The sequence below is a fragment of the Thalassophryne amazonica genome, chromosome 7, assembly GCF_902500255.1.
Source record: "Thalassophryne amazonica chromosome 7, fThaAma1.1, whole genome shotgun sequence".
NCBI classification, from domain to species: Eukaryota; Metazoa; Chordata; class Actinopteri; order Batrachoidiformes; family Batrachoididae; genus Thalassophryne; species Thalassophryne amazonica.
Genome location: NC_047109.1, coordinates 28,880,523 through 28,901,330, shown reverse-complemented (window position 1 = coordinate 28,901,330; position 20,808 = coordinate 28,880,523). Strand labels below are relative to the sequence as shown.

Sequence of the window (20,808 nt, the reverse complement as noted above, 5' to 3'; positions counted from 1 at the left end):
TGAGGATCCCCTTGAGAGGAACAGAACAGAACAGAAAGAGGCCAGAAATTGGGATTTCCTTCAAAATAAAAGCATGTTCATAGATTCTTCAGTCACAACCACATAAGCCAATAACTCTTTGAGTATTATGTGTGTCTTGGTGGCTTCCTTACTAGTGTTCTTCTTGCATGGTCACTCACACATTGAGAACTCCAGACAGACTTACCATACAGCACCATACTTTTTGTATTTCATAATCATTGATGTAAGTCCAACCCACACTTGGGAATGTTCATGTGTCCATTCTCTGACTTGTCTAAAGTTATACATTTTTATTATATCCGCAAATGGAGGGACAATGTATACAAATGGGACATACCTCCAAAATGATTAATGCAATAGTTTTGTTAAATCCTTGCATTAAAGCTAAAGGTGTTATGTGGGCCGCTGAAGAGGAGGTACTGCTGGCCCACCACCACAGAGGGCGCCCTTCTGAGGAGTGCGGGCTCCAAGCACGGAGAGGGCGCCAGACCCAGAAGAAGTGGACAGCTGTCATTCATCCTCTGCACCAGGCTGTCACGCGTTCCATCATCATCATTCATCATCACCATAAAGGCCGGGACTGCAACTCCACCTCCTGGCCGAGAATCGACTACCGAAGAGGTATCTTTCTCTGCTGACTCAATATGTTGAGTAATAATCTGAACTTCTGTGCAGCCGTTTTCCTGGTGCTTTCCTTATCGTGGGATTGGCGTGGTGTGACACGGACGGCTTCGCCTCACACCCCAAAAACCAGATAAATGATTAAACAGGAGCTGCACGAGTGTGTGACTTGAGGTGGAGGGTGCTCCCTCCTAACTGTGTGCAGACTGTGGATTACTGAGTGTGCGGACTCACACTCATTCATCTTGTCTTTGCTTTCTGCCAGCAGTACCAGGGTCGAAAAGCGAAGACAGAGGCCAACCTGGGGGACTCGGGACTTGGCGGCTCCGGTGTTCTTCAGGCCGTTGGTGGTGGAAGCCGTGTGGGACATGGCTTCTCTCTCGTCGGTGGTCTTCTATCTTCGAGCCTGCCCACACGTCACCTGGTGGTTAATTGACTTTGCAAATTTTGTGTATTTAGTTGTGTATTGTCACAACATAAATTGTTACTTTTTGGCTATTCATTGTCCGTTCATTTGCGCCTCCTGTTGTGGGTCCGTGCTACGACACCTTCCCAACAAAAGGTCCACACTGCAAGCACATATGATAATTCATTGCAATTCCATTGTGGTGGTGTACAAATGCAAAATTATGTAAATTCTGTCACTTTCCAATACTATCATCTTCATTCTATGTAAATGAGACTTCTGATTAACCTTACCATGAACTGGGAAGAGGCCAATTGTAATGTCTGTCTGTCTGTCTTTCTACTGTGATAGCTTCAAAAGTCCAAAACGCAATTCCAGTGAAGCTTGGTGAATAAACTCAGTGGACTGTCCTTACACAATTCAACTCAGGTACAGGTCACTGGTATAAGTTTAAGCTCAAATCAAATATCCTTATCTGAAATACATGAATAACTATATCTCAGGAATGTCACAAGTTGAATCCCAGCAACAAATATACATTAAATGCCTGGTCCCATCAGAAACAGTGTTGACAACTGTCACCTGGTGTGCCCAGAATGATGTGCACTAAAACATGATGATAACTTGAAGTTATCAAGTTCAGGACATGCTCTAGAAGTAAATTTTATATTTTCAACTTTATTATGAACACCTGTTACTACAGTCATAATAAATTCAATTGATTTATTTCAATATATTTTGTTCTTGGAGATGGCTTCAAGCAGTGTGTGGTGAATGATGTTATTTGTGGTAAAGAACCTATATCCCACCAGAGCACTGACTCCATCCATCTGCACTGGCCCATCAGACAAGAGAACCAAAAGGCACTTATTTCCATTGTGGTCAATTTAAAAATACAAGCAATAATAATAATACTGATAATAATGATGATGATGATGATGATGATGAATAATGTATGTACATGATAACACCAAACTAAAAAATGTATAAATACATTAAGACAGTAAATGAACATGACACAATTACATAATTAACAGGAAATAAAAGGGTCGAGTTCCGCTTCTAAAAATTGTTGAGGTCTAAGGTTGTAAAAGCATTCTGGCCTCACATGCCCATTCCAACTCATTAGAAACATTGCTAATTTATTACCACCCTTGAAAAATATCAGCTACCAATTTTATAAACAATCTAGAGCCCGTACATTCCCACAGGCAACACGCTAGTCATATATAAGACAGGACTTCCAGCCATGCTCCTGGAGAGCACCTGCCGTGCATGGTTTCCAATTCTTTCCTACTTTTCCCACAGTTATTTTTTTTTTTTTTTTCAGTCAAGTGTGCTCAGTCAATCAAATTTGGAAACACCAGAGTTAATCAGGTGTGAATAGAGCAGGCAGACATGGAAAACATGCAGGGAAGGTGCCCTCCAGGAGCAGGGCTGGAGACCCTAATATATAACTCAATTGTTCACAATGGAGAGGATAATTGTGGAGACAACAGTGACCACACCAGTGAGACAGTGATTGGTGTTGATACCACATTCCACGAGCTAGACCGGAGCTCTTTGCACAGGTATTCAACGTACAATTGTTGTGAAGTCATTCTGACAATCCTTTAAATTGCTCACTATAGTTCCAGAAGGTTCTAATATTATCCTACATATCTCCTGTGCCCAGCCACCATCATTCAGATAAGATTCATCCAGGTGATCACTACACGCCGCAAAACCTTGCATATATGCACAGATACGATACAGTCGACAAACTGATCCCTCAGTTTCAAAACAGTTCACATGTAGAATTTTAACTACCCAGACAAGGAACCTTTCGAAAAATCAATCCACACCAACACCTCACTCATACCCTGGAGGTGTCCACTAGGGCCCAGGCAGCTTTTCCAGAAGACCTTCTTAGCCAGTGGCCACCTTGGACAAAGAGCATCACAGAATGAATGAGAAAGACAATCTGCCTTGACAGATACATTTAGTTTAATTACATTGACCATTTAACATGCTGTTAGAAGATTCCTTTACTTCACTACCATTACCCCAAATTAGAGTTTGATGAACTGAATCTTTCTCCTGGGCACAGAGAGTAATTGAAGCAAGAGACAAGCCAGTGATGTAATACAGCTGAGTACAAGCTAATTATAAGTAAGAGACAATAGAGGTGTTTTCAGTCTACGTTTAAAGGAACAGTGTCGACTGTCTTATCTTAGCAGACAGACATTTCAATAGTTACATTCATAAATGCCACTAAAAATTAACTGCATAAAAGAAGCCTAACATTTAGCTTGTCCATAAGAGTCTCTGGGCTCGGAGGCATCTAGGTTGGACCATTACACAGTGGAAACATGTACTGTGGTCAGATAAATCAGTATTCCCGATATTTTTTGGAAGAAAGAACTGCCATGTGCTTCAGACTGTTAATAGCAACAAATCCAAAAGCCAGGCTCTGTCACAGTATGGTGTTGTGTCAGTGCTCTTGGCAAAGGTCGTTTTTACTTCTGTGACAGCAACGTCAATGCACAAAAGTCAACTCATATTGGCCAGCAGTGAGATTTATAAATTGCCTGCAGTCCTGACCTGTCCCCAATAGAGAATGTGTGTAGAATTTTGAAACAAAAAACATGCAACAATGACCATGTACTGTTGCACACCTGAAGATGTTTTGCAGGAAAAATGGGACAAGATTACACCTGACACATTTGACAATGGTGTGAGCATTAATGGCAACATTACAAAGTGCTAAATACTTTAGTATCAGGCATGGCACAAACCGGGTGGACACAAATGCATTCTCACACGACTGATAGAGTTCAAGAGGTTTAATAATAAAAACAGGCGGGAGGTCGGTACACGAGGAATCCAGCAGCGAATCAAAGGTATCAGAATGGCAAGAGGCTGAGACGTAGTTCAGTAACAGGCACAGGTCAAAAACACGGTGTATGGGCTATCAGAAGCAAGGCAGAAACAAGGTCAAAAATGAGGCAGAGTCAAAATACAGGCAGGCAAAAATGGAGCAAGGAACAAGGCTGGAAAGTGACACAAAATCAACAATCTGGCAGTGAGCAGTGAGACTGTGAGGGCTTAAATAAGGAGCAAACTAATCCAGGTGATGTAAGGCAGGTGTGTGACGGTTCTGGAAAGAGGTGTGGTTTAGTGAAACAAAGAAGAGGGGAAAGAAAGGCAGAGTGTGCGGAGGGCAACACAAGGTGGAGTGAAGAAAAGACAAAGATATGTGAACGGTGCCAGAGAGTGTGATTGAAGGAAAACCCAAAGCAGACAGAATCAAAGTGAGAGACAGAGACACCGAGCTGGTGCAGGGGAGTGAGAACATAATCAGTTGGGCGTGAGGGAAACGGAGAACAAAGGTCAAAACAGAAACAGAGGACTTGAACAGAGCATGAACAGAAACTGCTGATAAAATAAAATACTACATGAACAGACCTGAACTAAGCATGACCATGAGAACAAAAAGCGACCATCAGATAATAACATAGAATAAATTACATAAAACCGATGACAAAACAAACAAAGACTATAATGAACAGAAAAACTAAACCCGACACTACCGCATAACTGATAACACAAATGAGATGATAAACAGAGAATAAACAAACCCAGTGACTACAGAATAATACAATAAATAACAAATGGAACATTACATGAAAAGAAACACTGAAGGTGAATAATAACCAAAACCTGTGACTAAAGCATAATATAAGAAATATGATAAACAGAACTAAACTTAAAGGACCAAGAGTGAAGGAATACAATAAACAAGCTACAGAATAAATGATAACCAAAGATGAATCATTGACAAAAGTGTAACACAAAGAAAGCAATGAATAACTGAATTGACTGCTAACTAAATGATAAGGTAAAGAATGAAACCAGTGACTAAAAGTAAACAAAGCAAAGCAATAAAACAGAACCAAACAGACTAACATGATAAAGTACAAAATAATGAAAGGTAAACCAGAAAATCAAGGAGGAAATAACGCAAAGAATGAAGACCTAAACCCATGAGCCGGGTCCCAATTTTTTGGGAATGTGTCGGCCACATAAGACATAGAAATATCTCATACGATCTGCAATGACAGTCAGACTAAACAGAATGCAATTTTTCCATAACATCCTAACTTTTCTGATTTGAGGATGTATTTTGCATGTTGTCATAAAATTGTATTCACTGAACCTCACCTCAGAAGGTCATACATTTGTTGCTATAGAATTCTCAGATTTTTTAAAACTATGTTATCATGAAATAGAGCACAACATGTGTTTGAGTGTACACCTGGTTTTGTCTTTTTTTTTTTTGCCTTCAGCTGCCTCTGGCTGCTCGGGTCACAACAGATCCAGTAGAGAACTGCATTACGGTTTGGCACAAGTTTACAGTGGACGCTCCACAGACATCCCATAATAGACAGGCATTTTGGTCACGTGACCTGGAGCACTGAGCCGCCCATCTTGGAAGGTTGAAGCGCTGCAACGGTCCTGCCTCTGTCAGTGGAAATTCATGCTCTGAGCTTGTAATCACTGTCGATTTTCTGTCCGACTTCTCCGCCGTTATTTACATTTAAGTCATGAAAACCTGTGCTTAGGTCAATTCAGATACATAGATTCAATTTAGAAAGTCAGATTTATCATAACGGTTGATCCTTTGTCCCTATAAGGCTGTGAATAGAGCGTAAAGTGGGGCTCCTGTCAATAGTAAACTATAAAATATAAAAATAAAATATAAAAATGTCATCAGTCAACTCTCTGGCTGATTCCTCTTTCTGTTTTTTCTCTGTGCTTTGACAGCGAAGGATTAGAATGAAATCATGTGCGGAAGAGGCAAAACAGGTGGTAAGCCAGAACCAAGGCAAAGACTCGCTCCCCCTGTGCCGGATTGCAGCTTCCAGCTAGCCATGTCCACCGTCTGCTGGGGGGCGGCTGTGCGGGATGTGTGGCTGCCGGCGCTCCCATTTGCCCGGTGGCTGTGCTCGAGTGTCCGGCCGCTGGGATCCTCGAGCTGGCCAGTGGGACAGGACAGTGGGAACACTCGTATCATTCCCCGTCACCTGCAGCTGAGCTCCTCATCATTATCCGCAATGATGAGGAGCTCATGAGTGACATTGCTGGCTGGTTCAGGGATCTTGCTGCACTGTTTTGTTGATGATACTGAATGAATTCAAATGTAGGATTATCCCAACTGATCCCAGTAAATGGAGTAAGGAAATCCTTGGGGAATCCCCAAATATGTCATTCGGAAAGCCCAACAACAAAAACAAATATGGTGATGTAATGTGATGGTAATGAATCTTACGTAGCTAGAAGACTGAAAACATGTCTACTTTATGGCACAAACGCACAGTGTGTCCTGGTAATATTTCAGCAGTGACAATCACATCACTCTCGGACTTTGAGACTTGAGAGATGGCTAGGAAGAGCACATGGAATCATGAGGTCAATAGATAGAGGTGTTAGAGGAGAATGAAGGTCCAAATCTTTAGACTCATGGTGCTTCCTGTCTTACTGTGTGGTTTTGAGACTTGGATGCTAACCAGTGACCTAATGTGAAGACTTGATGTATTTTGTATTCTGTATCTTCTAAGGATGCTGGGGTCCTGCTGAAATGACTTTGTGTCAGATGAAGGGTTACTTAGCAAGACTTAGATGAGGCGTATCACTTGCATTGCAACAACATTTTTGTCACATTTTCAAGACATGGGTTGTCTGCCAGAGTGGTTGCCATCTATGATGCAAGGATGCGGCATCAGGACATGCTATCAGTCCTAACCTGATCGAGTAATTTTGACTCAAAATGTAAATGACGTACATTCCCAGTGATATCACACGAGACCCCAAGAACAAAAACAAATGTTTGCTCATTATAATGAATGCCATGTGACTACAAGGCTCATTTGGACAAATTGTAAAGTACATACTTTTCTTTATTTACTTTTATTTGTTAGTTTCACTTGGAGAAAAAAAGGTAATTCTTCACTTGTCACCATTCATCATCTCTTGCCTAAAGCTGCATTTACACATAATGATGACAAGTCACAAATGCCAAGAAGTATACTTTCTTGGCCGCTGATCACGAATGTGATGATTTGGGGCAGAGGCGTCAGGTGTCCTCAGGAATTGCTGCAACCTGTTACCACGTTACGATTAATGGCATGTGTTGCTGGAGAATTATCAGGAAACTTTACGCATGGTGAAGAATAATGTTCCGCACTGTTGCACGTAACAGCGCATTGTCAAGTTCTGTCACGTTGTGAATGAGGCGAATTGTCTACACACACACCACATATTCGTCCAACTGTCAATTGCTGAACAATTCAGATCGCTCCAGTTTGCTTCTCAAAATCCACACCAGAAGAACTTTGTGACTGTATGCTTAGCTGGGCTCTGTGCCGTGGAGTGGCACAGACAGGAGGAGGAGACTGATAGAGCCAGATGTGTGGCTCCACATGGTTCTCGTCTTACCCGTTTTCCCAAACATCAGGCACATGCAGCAGGTGGAACACCTGCAGGAGCATGCTGAGAAGCATTGAAACAAGACATTTTGTCGACTTGGCGTCACTGTCCTTCTTCAGCATACTGCAGCAATGAAACTGAATGCAGTGCAGCAGGGTTTAATTGTGCACACATCAGAGAATAATGCTGTCACACACTATTAAGGGTCACCACTAATCAAGATGGATCAATACGCTCAGTTGCGACCTCCACGACATGAGGCAAAATGAGGGTGGTGCATGACATTCGTGGAAGATTTTTTGACAGCCAAAAACATGCTCCACAAAAATCACAAATATCACGCACCAACACGCAATATTAAGAAACCAATTCAGATGCGTTAAGTCACGTTAAGAATGTCAGGAATGTGCCAAGAATTATGCAAATATGACATTCGTAACACATCTTGCCTATGTGTAAATGCACCAATGTTGGGGAGTGTGGAATGCATGCACACAACCTTATGTGTCTGCTTCTGACAAGTGATGATGGCGATGTGTGATGCATAACTGGTCAGAGAAACAGTTATAGAAACACGCTGGAAATGATTATAGATATATTACAGTGATAGAGGGTTGGCATAAACAAAGGTCACTACAACAGTTGGGAGCAATTTTTCAATTTCGTCCATCCCAGCCACCTTTGTGTAACCTACAACTCAAATACAATAAAGTTTGCAACTCACCAAACTAAAAGAACAAATAATGTTGATTTCATTAATTACATGATTATTCATTTTTGTGCAGAAAAATAGCCAAAAAGACAACTTTGTCTTGCCTTGCGCTTGTCTGCCACCTGGTGGATGTGTCACCCACCTTGACTTGAATGTCAGCTGAAAAATTATGGTCATAACCACAGGGGGTGATGTCCATTACATGGGCAAATACAGGATAAAATATAAAACAGAATGGACAAATAAAAATCAGATTTAAACAACAGATGTAATGTTTCTGTGAAGGCTCTCAGCTGTCCAGGTGGTTTCCATAGTAGATAATCTCGAATCTTCGACGTCCTTGTGGCAAGCAACCCAGTCCAGTTGAAGATTCAAGCTTCTCTACAATAGATGTAATGTATGGCTAGTAATGATACTAAAACTTTTTCTCTACACTGAAAATTAGTCCTATCAAAAAATAAATAAATAAATGTGCCACAATAATTTTAAACCTATGCAATGTCCATGTTTCAGAACCTTTAATATTGATTCTGTTTTACATGGGGGATATTGCATGCTATGCTGCCACCTGCTGAACACTGGCAACTATTGGACACTTTAGGAATGGATATGCCTATCATTGACTTTCCAGATTGCTTGTGTCACACATTGCCTTTATTATGATCTGAATCTTTGTTTTTTTTTAAGTTTAAATATTCTGTCAACCACACCACAGTTAATATGAAGGTGTGGTAATGTTCATTTATGTACAAAGATTATTTATTCACGATAATACATTTATTACATTTTCTTTCAGAGCACATAGTTTTGGAGATGTTATATCTCTTTGGTTCTGCAAAAATGTGAATTTTTGTGCCATAAAATTCTTGAATTCACAGTGTCACACTGACGGACAAAAACTTAAGTGTATGTGAAGATGACTGACCTGTAGACTACATGTGTTACCAGATGATTTCACCAGAGGGCACACTATGGTACTATGGTAAATTGTAGACTTGGTCACATAATGTTTCTTAGAAACTTTCCACCAATGTTTATTACTGCCCCTACTGATCATGTGTCTATTGCAATGTGCAGAAAACTGATGCACCAAACAGATACAGAATACGAGGCAGGCCTCATAGGAACAGGTATTAAAGGCAAGTATTAAAGTAAAGTAAAAAGCATTTTATATATCAGCTGTTACTTGTTTGTTATGGGTCACCACAGTTCATGTGCATGTTGAGTTGGTACAAGTTTAATGTTGAATGTATTGTACTATTATTGCGACTCCAGATGTACATGGAGAATGGGGCACAGGTGGTTTTGAAACAGGGACCTTTGTTACGTTCAGAGCAACAGCAAAGTCAAATCGGAACCCCTGTATGCAGGCAACACAGACACAATAGATTGGTTGCAAACAATGGCAGCAGCTGAGACTAAGGAACCTGTAAAGCAAGACAGATTAAGTGAGCAGTGTCACATGACCAGATGATGGAGAGGTGCATCTTAAAAGCAAATGCACTGATTAACAACAGGTACAAAGATCAGTAAGTAACAGAACAACGGAGACACATGAAAACTAGAAGAACACAAGGAAACAGACCTCAGAGCAGAGGTCTCAAACTGATTCCAGAAAGGGCCAAGAGGGTGCAAGTTTTCTTTGCAACCACCCACTCCACCAGGTGATTAGACTGATTAACATCACTTTGAGTAGGTGGAATCAGTTAATCAGTTAATATCTATCTGTCTTGAAAATTTCGTCAAAATCCGTGCAGTAGTTTTGACATTGTCCTGCTAACAGATAGACAGACAAATAAATAAATAAATAAACACTGATGATTTTAGTACGTCCTTGGTGGATATTATAATAATCATAGTGTATATATGATAACAAGAATCTAAACAATTTATAAATACATAAAAACAGTAAATTAACATTAAAAAATTACATAATTAAAAAGAAACTATTGCGTTCTAGATTGGTAGTTTTTACAAAATAGGTAGTTGATATTTTTGTGGTAAGGGTGGTAATAAATTAAGCAAAGTTTCTATCATGAGTTAGATTGGTGTGTGAGTCCGGAATGTTTTGGAACCTTAACCTCCACAATTTTTAGAAGACCTCAATCCTTTTTTCCTGGTAATGAGGTACATTTTTAATGTTCATTTACTGTCTTAATGTATTTATAAATTGTTTAGGTTCTTGTTATCATATACACAATTAATATTTATTTCTACTTCTATTTGGTCATTTGATTTTTAAAACGGAATTAAGTGTTTTCACTTTCTGTTGTCATCCATGTATTTTGTTTTAAACATATTTACAATATTATGTACTTACATTGAACTAAAAATCACTCGTACTTTTAATGTAAATATAACTTACTCATGCCATTCACTGTTAGAATGACATGAGTAAAGTAGTTAGCAGTAGACACACATGCACAGGTGCTGTAAGCAGGCAGATTTAATTTGACAAACAAAGACAGTGGCTGAAGACATTAAAACCACTAAAAATTTCACGTATGGCACCAACATGAAACTTAATCACTCATGGTAAGAGTAACATGAGACTTATCTAAACTGACTAAACCAACTGAACTACCAAAAAAAAAAAAAAATCAATAGCACTAACATAGGTAAAACACAGTTAAAATAACATAAACCACAATAACATTTAAATCCTCAAAACCCTGAACTTGCAGCACAACATCCATTGTTTATTACTTTGTATAGAGAGGGGGCGGGCTTTCAAATGACTGTCCCGGTCGCCCAAAGCCAGCATTTGATGCCGCCTGAGTGCAACACCTGCAAAATGATTCTTGGGTGTCAGAGAGAGATGCGTGTTTGGGCAACCAACTGAAATTATCGTACATATTGGATTTTTTCCCATTATTGATCGTACATTTATTGATCGTACATTTATTGATCGTACATCGTACAGAGGGCAAAACTATCGTACAAATACGATAATTATCGTACATCTGGCAACACTGCACCGGAGCCACCCATCCTCTGCGCTCTGGGACCTCCCACTTTACAAATTAAGCACTGCCTGCCACGAGATGCGCTTTGTTTACGTCCATGTGAGAAGAACGTGAGCTAATGAAATTGCAACATGGGTAACCCTGTCACTCTGGCACGTCGAAAACACAAAACGTGACGACTAAAATTATAGTATCGAGTTCGCAAAAAAATAGTGAATGATTTTGTTATATAAAAAAAATTCTAAATATTGGTAGGGACTATTTTGCCATCCCAAAATATTGGTTGTGACTTGTCCCTATGGTCCATATGCAAACCTACGCCCCTGGTGGCCAAGTTCGGTCCTCGAGAGCTACCTTCCTGACACTCTTAGTTGTCTCCCTGCTCCAACACACCTGAATCCAATGAAAGGCTCATTAAAAGTCTGCTAACGAGTCTTTCATTGGATTCAGGTGTGTTGGAGCAGGGAGACAACTAAGAGTGTCAGGAAGGTAGCTCTCGAGGACCGAACTTGGCCACCCCTGGTTTAAGGTATATTTTACATTATGTCTTAAACAAACGTGCCCCAATCACTCTCATATTTTAATGTGAGGTGCAGACTCACACTCACTATCACCTGACAAAGTTTAATCTGGATCTGATCTGGATTGTGGATTTTGTGGCCATTTGAATGTAATAATGAAAAGCCCATTTGGTGTACATTTTGCATTATATCTCAATCAAAAATGCTGCAGTCACTCTCATTTTTCTGTAATGGATTTACCTACACCAAAATTGGATGGAGGTTCAAATTTTGCACCTGTTTGTCTATCTTGCAGTTATCAGTCGGAAACCAAGTGCCAAAAAACAATGACAAATTGTCCACAGCAGAGATAGCTAATGTTCTTTGAAAATTACCTCAAAAAAATTCAGAAACAAAAACCTGGCAACACCAACAACAACAAGAAAACACTGATTCAAGTGCATGAAATCAATACATACTCCTGACATTTGATCACATCTCATTTTGCTTATGAAAAGCCACTTCTAACAAGACTTTGACCTTGAAAATTTTTTCCAAGGTAAAATTTTGTGGAATTGAAAAACTAGTGTTGGCGGAGATTGAGCTCTATGATGGTGCTCCAGTTTGATGTATATTTAGCTGGCTGTGCCAATTAGAGTGCAACTTAAAGTATGGCTGATTGTCAATCTCTTCAAAATAAGGCAACAACAGTGCACCCTGTATGGTGGCTCAGAGGTGACTGTGCAGTAGGGAGAATTGTTGCTGTATGCAGTAATCAGAGCAGACAATAAAAGTTAAGCTGGACATTGACATTAAAAAGATCTTTTTTTCATTCAGTTTTTTTTTTCTTTTTCTGGTCTTTCAGCACTTAAATTTTAGGTCAAAACAATATTAATGCCCAGTTAATGGGCCACCATTGAGACTGGAACTTTGTCAAATGAATGTTGCAGTAATTGTTCTTTTGTTGTGCATGTGTTATTGTAGGCAAAAAAGAGCAATCGTTTATTGTGAAATTATATATATATATATATATATATATATATATATATATATATATATATATATATATATATATATATATATATATATATATATGATTAAGCAAATTGTGACAGTGAAAAAAATGGAGTGGAATCAGTTTTAGATCAAATTATTCAAACAGCTAATGTTAAATATCTGCCACACATGATGGCATCAGGAGGAATTAAAACTTGTACTGCAGGCTTGCTGTCAGGGACACCAAAGGATATATTTCCATGAAGGTTTGAAGTTGAATGCATGTGATAAATTCGTCCCTGGAAAAACTGTGTTGAAAAAGCAAAATGTTGTTACAAACGGCCCCGTTCTCCCCCGTGCTCAATTAGGGGTTTTTATTTTGAAAGCTGTGGCTGGAAGTCATTTTGGTGTAATCGGACTGTCTTGACAGTCGCGTGATCCCCGAGCTTCCAAATAAGGAAAGTGGCTGCTGCTGCGCGCGGACACAGATAGACGCAGCTCCGCGCGAGACGCACGCGAGAGCTGTCTTTGATTTGCCGCTCCGGTCACCTGCAGACTGGGAGCCGAGCGCGAGACCGTTTGGATTTGGGAAAACAACTTTTGGGACAAAGCTGAGAAATTCTGGAATGAGAAACACAACTGTTGTTGACAGAGGAATTCCCTAAAGAGATCAAAGAGGAGCGGCGGATCGTTTGACGTTGGAAAAATGTGAAAACTGAGTGAATCCATTCAGGATTTTCTCTACCTGTTTTATTCGCTGACAGTCGGAACTATAAAGGGGGCGGTCAGAACTCTTGTCCGAGTTTTGCCTGAGTGAGGCTAATTTGTGTTTTGTTTTTTATTTTTTAAGAGGTATTTGTAGCGATGCTTTTGTGTGGACTGTCCCCGCGCGCAGAGCTTTGACCACTGACGGCGGCATGCATCAAAGGGACCGCTAACTTACTCAAGGTAATAAAGAACGCACAAATATTCTTTCACATGCACAGTCTCCCCTGTCACACTGAACGCTTGGAGCGTTTTATTTTATTTTCTCTTCAGCGGACTCATCAAGTTAAATTGTCTGGGGAGTTGTCTGTCGGCAGATAGAAATATTTTGATCGTCTGCTGCGTTTTTTTCAAAGGACTCTGCTGCTGGTCGGTTTAGTCACTAGTTTGGACACTGAAGCCTCAGAGTGTGACTAAACTTGATTAAAAAAAAAAATCATCCGACTGAATGAGTCTGTGATGATCAACAGAGGCTGTAGAATTAGAATGAATGAATATATATATATATATATATATATATATATATATATATATATATATATATATGTGTGTGTGTGTGTTTTCGTAACTTGCTATTTATTATTATCCACCTAGTCAACCTTTTTAGAGGTTATCTGAATTTAGAAAATATAGGTGTTTTAAAGAGGTTTTGCTCATCATTTCAGTTTTGATTAAAGTGACAATCACCTGTCTTCTCAGAGTTCTTTAGATTACCCACATGAATAAATTCCGCATGTCTGTCAGATCTCTGGTCACTCGTTAGGTGCTGACATTCTAATTCCACAGAGATTTACACCACAAAGGCCTTTTCACAATAATCCTTATAACCCACTAAATTCAAAGCCACAAATTTTTAGTTGAGGTCATCATAACCAAGGCAACTATCAGTATAAGAAATGGGAATTTGTGCACTTTCTCTTAATTTTCTTGAAATTCCCATTTTAACCTGCTTTTTTCTCCATTTAAAAATTGACTTACTGGGTTTTTCATCTGAACCCTTAATATATTGTCTTGTAAGACGTCTTATTGTAACCTTTATTCAGTCTTTGCAATCACAATGTGACTTTTCCAAATTTGCACAGCATCTTTTTTACTTTGTCCATGGTGACATTGCACAGTGTGGTGTGAGATGATGCCCACAGTATCCGAGCTGTGGAAGAGGCAGGCGAACATTGGGAGGCTGCGATCACTCCCTTGTTCTCTACTGGTGCAAGGAGCCTCCCTCATCTCTCCTTGTGCTGCAGCAAGACTCAATAATGTCCATTGTGTGTCACTCCCCGTGCATGTGCACGCACACTGAAAGCTGAAAGCAAGTGAGGAAGATGGTTGGCTGCTGTTGCTCAGAGGTCAAAGATACTTTAAAAGTGCTTGGAGTGGTTTTATGGAGGTATTGTTTGAGTTGTGCGTTACAGTGTCATCACAGTGAGCATGCCCTATTCAATTTATCCCAACCTCCCGACATTTTAAAATCCCCCGATACCTGCTGGTGGGGGCGCTGTAGAGACATAGAAGTTGCTGGGATAGGTTTACATGTCATTATTAGCCTATGCGGGGAAAGTTTACAGTGACCTGTCACTTGACGTGTCGCTTCTCTTTCATCACAGTCACACAAGTTCATCTCTTGACAAAGAAAAACCTGCAAGTGTTCATGTTGTTGTCACACTGAAGCATGTGATTTGTAATATCTGCTTTATTTCCAACCTTACGACCGGCCGTTGATGTGACTGACGGGTTCCTTTAAAGGCCAGTGCCAGTATTATTGGAAGTCAAGTGCATCAGAAGATTTGAAATAAGATAACACTGTTCATACACCTCAGTGGTTCCTACATTAATGACATTTTATTTTGGGTCTGCAAACCAAAGCCGATCCAACTGTTCATTCAGTAAGGCTACGGTTGGCATTTAAATGTCCAGTTCTAGAACAAACAAAGAAAGAAAGCACATTTCCTCTGAGTCACTGAATTTTCTCTTATGCTGATGCACTGGTTATGTTTTACATGCATACATCTCAAAATACAGTTTACATGTGTGCTGGATGGCACAGCTCATATTTCCCAGCATGCAAGACTTGCAAATCGACCTTTTGACCTATGTCATTGATGCTATGGTGATGCACTGTCATCTTTTCAAACCCTGTCATGTTTATGGGCTGGTTGTTTGAACTCCTTTTTGATTTGCAGCAATGCATATAAGCTCAATGAGCCAAAAAAACAAACAAACAAAAAAACAGAGTATCCATGCTGTTGATCTGATGTCAGTAATTCGGTATGACCACAGACAAAAACTGAATTCTGTGATGTATTTTTGGGCAAGTGCAAAGTGCCCACTGTCAGGTATTTGTTTTCTCCCCCAGATGAGAGCAGATAACAGAGATGAAGCCAGCAGCGACAGATGAAGGTGGTGCACAGCCACAGGAATGAGAAGAGCCTGTAACACGGGCTGTTTCAATGGCATCCATGCAATATTTTAAACCTCGGTGTCCTTTATTTCTGTATCGTTGCTGCCTTCTCTGCTGTGGACTGACCATCCCTCCTGATCCCTTCACACATGGCTGTGTGCCATGGAAGAACCTCAAATGTGTCTTTGTGATATCAGAGAGATCGTAAGGAGCCAAACAGAGGGAGTCATTGAGGGAGAAGAGAGTGATAGATGGGTGATGAGGGGACAGTCAGCCAGACGAGAAGACGGATTAAAACTGAGATAGAAAGGGATTTTCGACTGGGAGCTGTGTGACACGGACTGACAGTGGTGTTTCCCTGCATTGGAACTACTTAGATGTCTTTGTATGTGATGCCCATCATGCCTTGCAGTGAATACGCAGCAGTCAGTTTGCACAAATTGTCACACGCACTGCCACAAAAAGGTGAAACGTGCCAACATTCCCTGAACTAAGTTCTTAATGGCCTATCAAACAGTACTGGATGGGGAATGTCTTTGCTTGTAGGTTGACCAGATCCTGAAAAACTATTGACTTCTCTAATTAGGGACTAAATGAGTAGCTTGGGAAGAGTGCTTAATGAGGCTTGGCCAATGTGCGAAGTGAGACAGGAACTGAGCTCATGACCATGTACCAGCCGCAAAGCTTTTACCGTCAGGAGCCTCCGGGCTTACAGACTCACCTCAGGGTCCCTGGCTCTATTCTAAATAGTTGCTTAGTGACAGTTTGTTTTATTGACTGTTGGTTTATTTCTCAGATGCAACTCATGTCTGATGCAAATATGAGTTTATTCCAGAGTTGGAATAAAGCTGTTAAATCTCTTTTATGTTGCTCTTCATTTACGGTGTCGTTTTCCAGATAACTCAGTTATATGCATTTTGCTTTCTCTGCCATATTTCAGTGTCAGTTACCAATGGCTTCTTTAATACACACACCAGCCATCAGTCCAGTTAGTTTTTTTTTTCTTTTTAGAAAAAAAGTCGATTTTGCCAATTAATGCTGTATATCGGTGATGTTTCTGCTGATGTTTGTATGCTTGTTTGCATTTAGAGCTGTACCTTGTCACTGGGGGCAGTGTTGCATAAAGTACAAGAAAACACAGAAAAAGCTCAGAAGCGAAAACGGTTTTGGTCATTTGTGTGGCTTAAATGTTATTGCTTTTTTTTGTAGTTTACACTTGTCTCAGTGGCAGCTCTGTATTCAGGCAGCTTCTTTCAGTGTGCAATAGAGATGAGCGCTCTTCCTAGGTCCAAATATTGAAAGCCAAAATAGATCAGTAGTATACCTATCTGAATCAAACCATTGCTGTTTGAAACAAGGTTCGGTCAGATCGGCACACAGAAATGATCACACAGACTGCATTTTGCTAGAATAAAAAGGCGTATATTTATTCCCCACAAAAGTAGTTCCATCAAACACAAGTGGTTGCAGCGCATGAAATATCTCTTCTTCTCTTACCGTGACGCCTTTAAGGTGGAGAGCCAACACCTTCGGTAAAGTGCGCTTGTCAACCGGCTGGGCGTTCGTACGTTAACCCGCAGCAGACTCTATCGGAGCATGGCTCTGCCTCCTCTTTTCTAGTGTGTGCGCAAAGGGAGGGTGAGTGGCCATTTCAAACTCCCTGGCGCACATAATTTCTTTAATCAACAGGCATCAAAAAGGTATTTCCTCTTGCAAAAACATCTCTTCAGCGCAGTCGTCAATAGCAACAAAAACAAAGTTGTGAATAATAACAAGTACATCCAGCTCTTCACTCCCAGTTCAGACTGACCCCAGCATGCTAAAACAAAGTTGAATAACAAGTACATTCTCAGGGTTACTTTAAGACAGGTGCAAAACAGCACAATAACATTTTTATTATACAATTGCTAAGGTAATTTCTCCAAATAGACACCTGGGCCCTCATTTATGAAACTATGCATAGAAAAGCTTGTAAATACTGGGAACAATATTTGGTATGTGTATAAGTAAAAAAAAAAAAAAAAAAAATCTGCATTATATTAGGGATGTGAATCGTACAACAACTCACAGTTCAATTCGATTCCGATTCTTGGGGTGACGATTCGATTCAGAATCGATTTTCAATTGAAAGAGCTCTGAGAAATAGTTATATTACTTAAAAATGTTTATGTTTAAGAAAATGCAGCTTTACAAGGTTACTCAAGTGATTCTACTTGTAAATTTACTTACAGTAGTGTTCAGAATAATAGTAGTGCTATGTGACTAAAAAGATTAATCCAGGTTTTGAGTATATTTCTTATTGTTACATGGGAAACAAGGTATCAGTCGATTCAGTAGATTCTCACAAATCCAACAAGACCAAGCATTCATGATATGCACACTCTTAAGGCTATGAAATTGGGCTATTAGTAAAAAAAAGTAGAAAAGGGGGTGTTCACAATAATAGTAGCATCTGCTGTTGATGCTACAAACTCAAAAGTATTATGTTCAAACTGCTTTTTTAGCAATCCTGTGAATCACTAAACTAGTATTTAGTTGTATAACCACAGTTTTTCATGATTTCTTGTCATTGTCTTGTTGAAACACCCATTTCAAGGGCATGTCCTCTTCAGCATAAGGCAACATGGCCTTTTCAAGTATTTTGACATATCCAAACTGATCCATGATACCTGGTATATGATATATAGGCCCAACACCATAGTAGGAGAAACATGACCATATCATGATGCTTGCACCACCATGCTTCACTGTCTTCACTGTGAACTGTGACTTGAATTCAGAGTTTGGGGGTCGTCTCACAAACTGTCTGTGGCCCTTGGACCCAAAAAGAACAATTTTACTCTCATCAGTCCCCAAAAATTCTCCATTTCTCTTTAGGCCAGTTGATGTGTTCTTTGGCAAATTGTAACCTCTTCTGCACATGATTTTATTTAACAGAGGGACTTTGCGGGGGATTCTTGCAAATAAATTAGCTTCACACAGGCATCTTCTAACTGTCACAGCACTTACAGGTAACTCCAGACTGTCTTTGATCATCCTGGAGCTGATCAATGGGTGAGCCTTTTCCATTGTGGTTATTCTTCTATCCATTTTGATGGTTGTTTTCCATTTTCTTCCATGCGTCTCTTTTTTTTTTTTGTCCATTTTAAAGCATTGGAGATCATTGTAGATGAACAGCCTATAATTTTTTGCACCTGTGTATAAGTTTTCCCCTCTCCAATCAACTTTTTAATCAAACTACGCTGTTCTTCTGAACAGTGTCTTGAACATCCCATTTTCTTCAGGCTTTCAGAGAGAAAAGCATGTTCAACAGGTGCTGGCTTCATCCTTAAATAGGGGACACGGGGACACCTGATTCACACCTGTTTGTTCCACAAAATTGATGAACTCACTGACTGAATGCCACACTACTATTATTGTGAACACCCCCTTTTGTACTTTTTTTTTTACTAATAGCCCAATTTCATAGCCTTAAGAGTGTGCATATCATGAATGCTTGATCTTGTTGGATTTGTGAGAATCTACTGAATCTACTGGTACCTTGTTTCCCATGTAACAATAAGAAATATACTCAAAACTTGGATTAATCTTTTTAGTCACATAGCACTACTATTATTATGAACAATACTGTATCTGCTTTGCTCGTTCAGAGTTGGCTGGCAGTTTAATGAAGCGCTGGTCAGTAGTCGGTAGATACCGCTGCTCTGCTCCTTTTAGCTCTGGATCATGGCATAGCATGTGGGCTTGCGGATTTGAAGTGTTTCCAAAGTACTTGACTTTCATTTTGCAGATTTTGCACACTGCATAAGTCATGTCAAGCTCCTTCTTACGCAGCAAATAATAAAATCCAAAATGCGCTCAAACATTTGCCTTCAGCAAAGACAGTGCTGGCTGAGTTAGCTCTTCATCCGCCATGCTAAGCTGCAGCTCACGAACGTTTGAAGCACGCCGGACCCTCCCCTTGCGGGGACGCTGTACTTCAGAAGCTGTTGCCTGACAAATAGTACATGCAGAGATTAAACAAGATAATGTTTTAAAAAAATGTTTTTTAAAAATCGATTCTTGGACATTTTGAATCTATTCAGAATCGTAATAAGAATCGCGATTCGGATGTAAATTGTTTTTTTTTTTTTTTACGGCACCTCTAATTTATATATATATATATATATATATATATATATATATATATATATATATATATATATATATATATATATATATATATATATATATATATATAGGCGGACACGGTTCATAAGCATTTCAGCCATTAGTAAATCCCCCACATTCCAACGCACATGCCTGTGCACTAGGGTTGTCCATATATTGCAAAGTTTTGAAATTTAGTATTCTGACCCCCAGAGTAGGTTCCAATTGATGATAAAACATGCAATGTAAAATTTTGTTTGTATAAATTAATATGCAAATAGTGAATATTTATGAGTTCAATGGTACAACTATTTCATGAGTTGAAAGCTGGAACCTTCCAGCTTTCACCGAATTAAATATTTGTTCCATTGAAAGAATGAAAAAAAATTGTTTTACATAATGCCTAAAATAGATCCTTGTCATTTGACATTTTATTAATTTAGAAACAACAGAAAAGGGACTTACATTTTGGTGTTCCACTAACAGTCCAACACAAACTTTAAATAGGAGTCCAAAATTGTGCCAGTGTAGTCTGTGATGCTGTGCACTGACTTTGTGTACTTCCAAAACAAAAAAAAGACTTTGTGTAATTCCTCAGTCCAGCGAAAAATCACATCAGAAATTTATCCAGCTGTTTACCTTTTCATCCTAACAGCTCTTCATGCCTCCAGACAGCTTACAGCGGAGTGGATTTGTGTGTGTGGGTTTTTTTTTTGTGTGTTGGAAGAATTAGCATAGTCAGTTAGCTCCTTCATATCATCCTCCGTCAGCAAAACAAACTCTGCATGTTTAGCTAAATGCCATCC

At 39.6% G+C, this 20,808-nt stretch overlaps 1 protein-coding gene across 1 annotated transcript in view; it reads left to right on the top strand.

Annotated features, from left to right (window-relative positions):
* Nucleotides 1-13,159: 13,159 nt before the first annotated feature.
* Nucleotides 13,160-20,808, top strand: part of LOC117513733 (adhesion G protein-coupled receptor B1-like) — a 712,829-nt gene continuing 705,180 nt past the window's right edge. Inside the window, 1 exon segment of the mRNA XM_034173969.1 lies at nt 13,160-13,638. The gene's annotated coding sequence lies outside the window, so the exon portion shown is untranslated.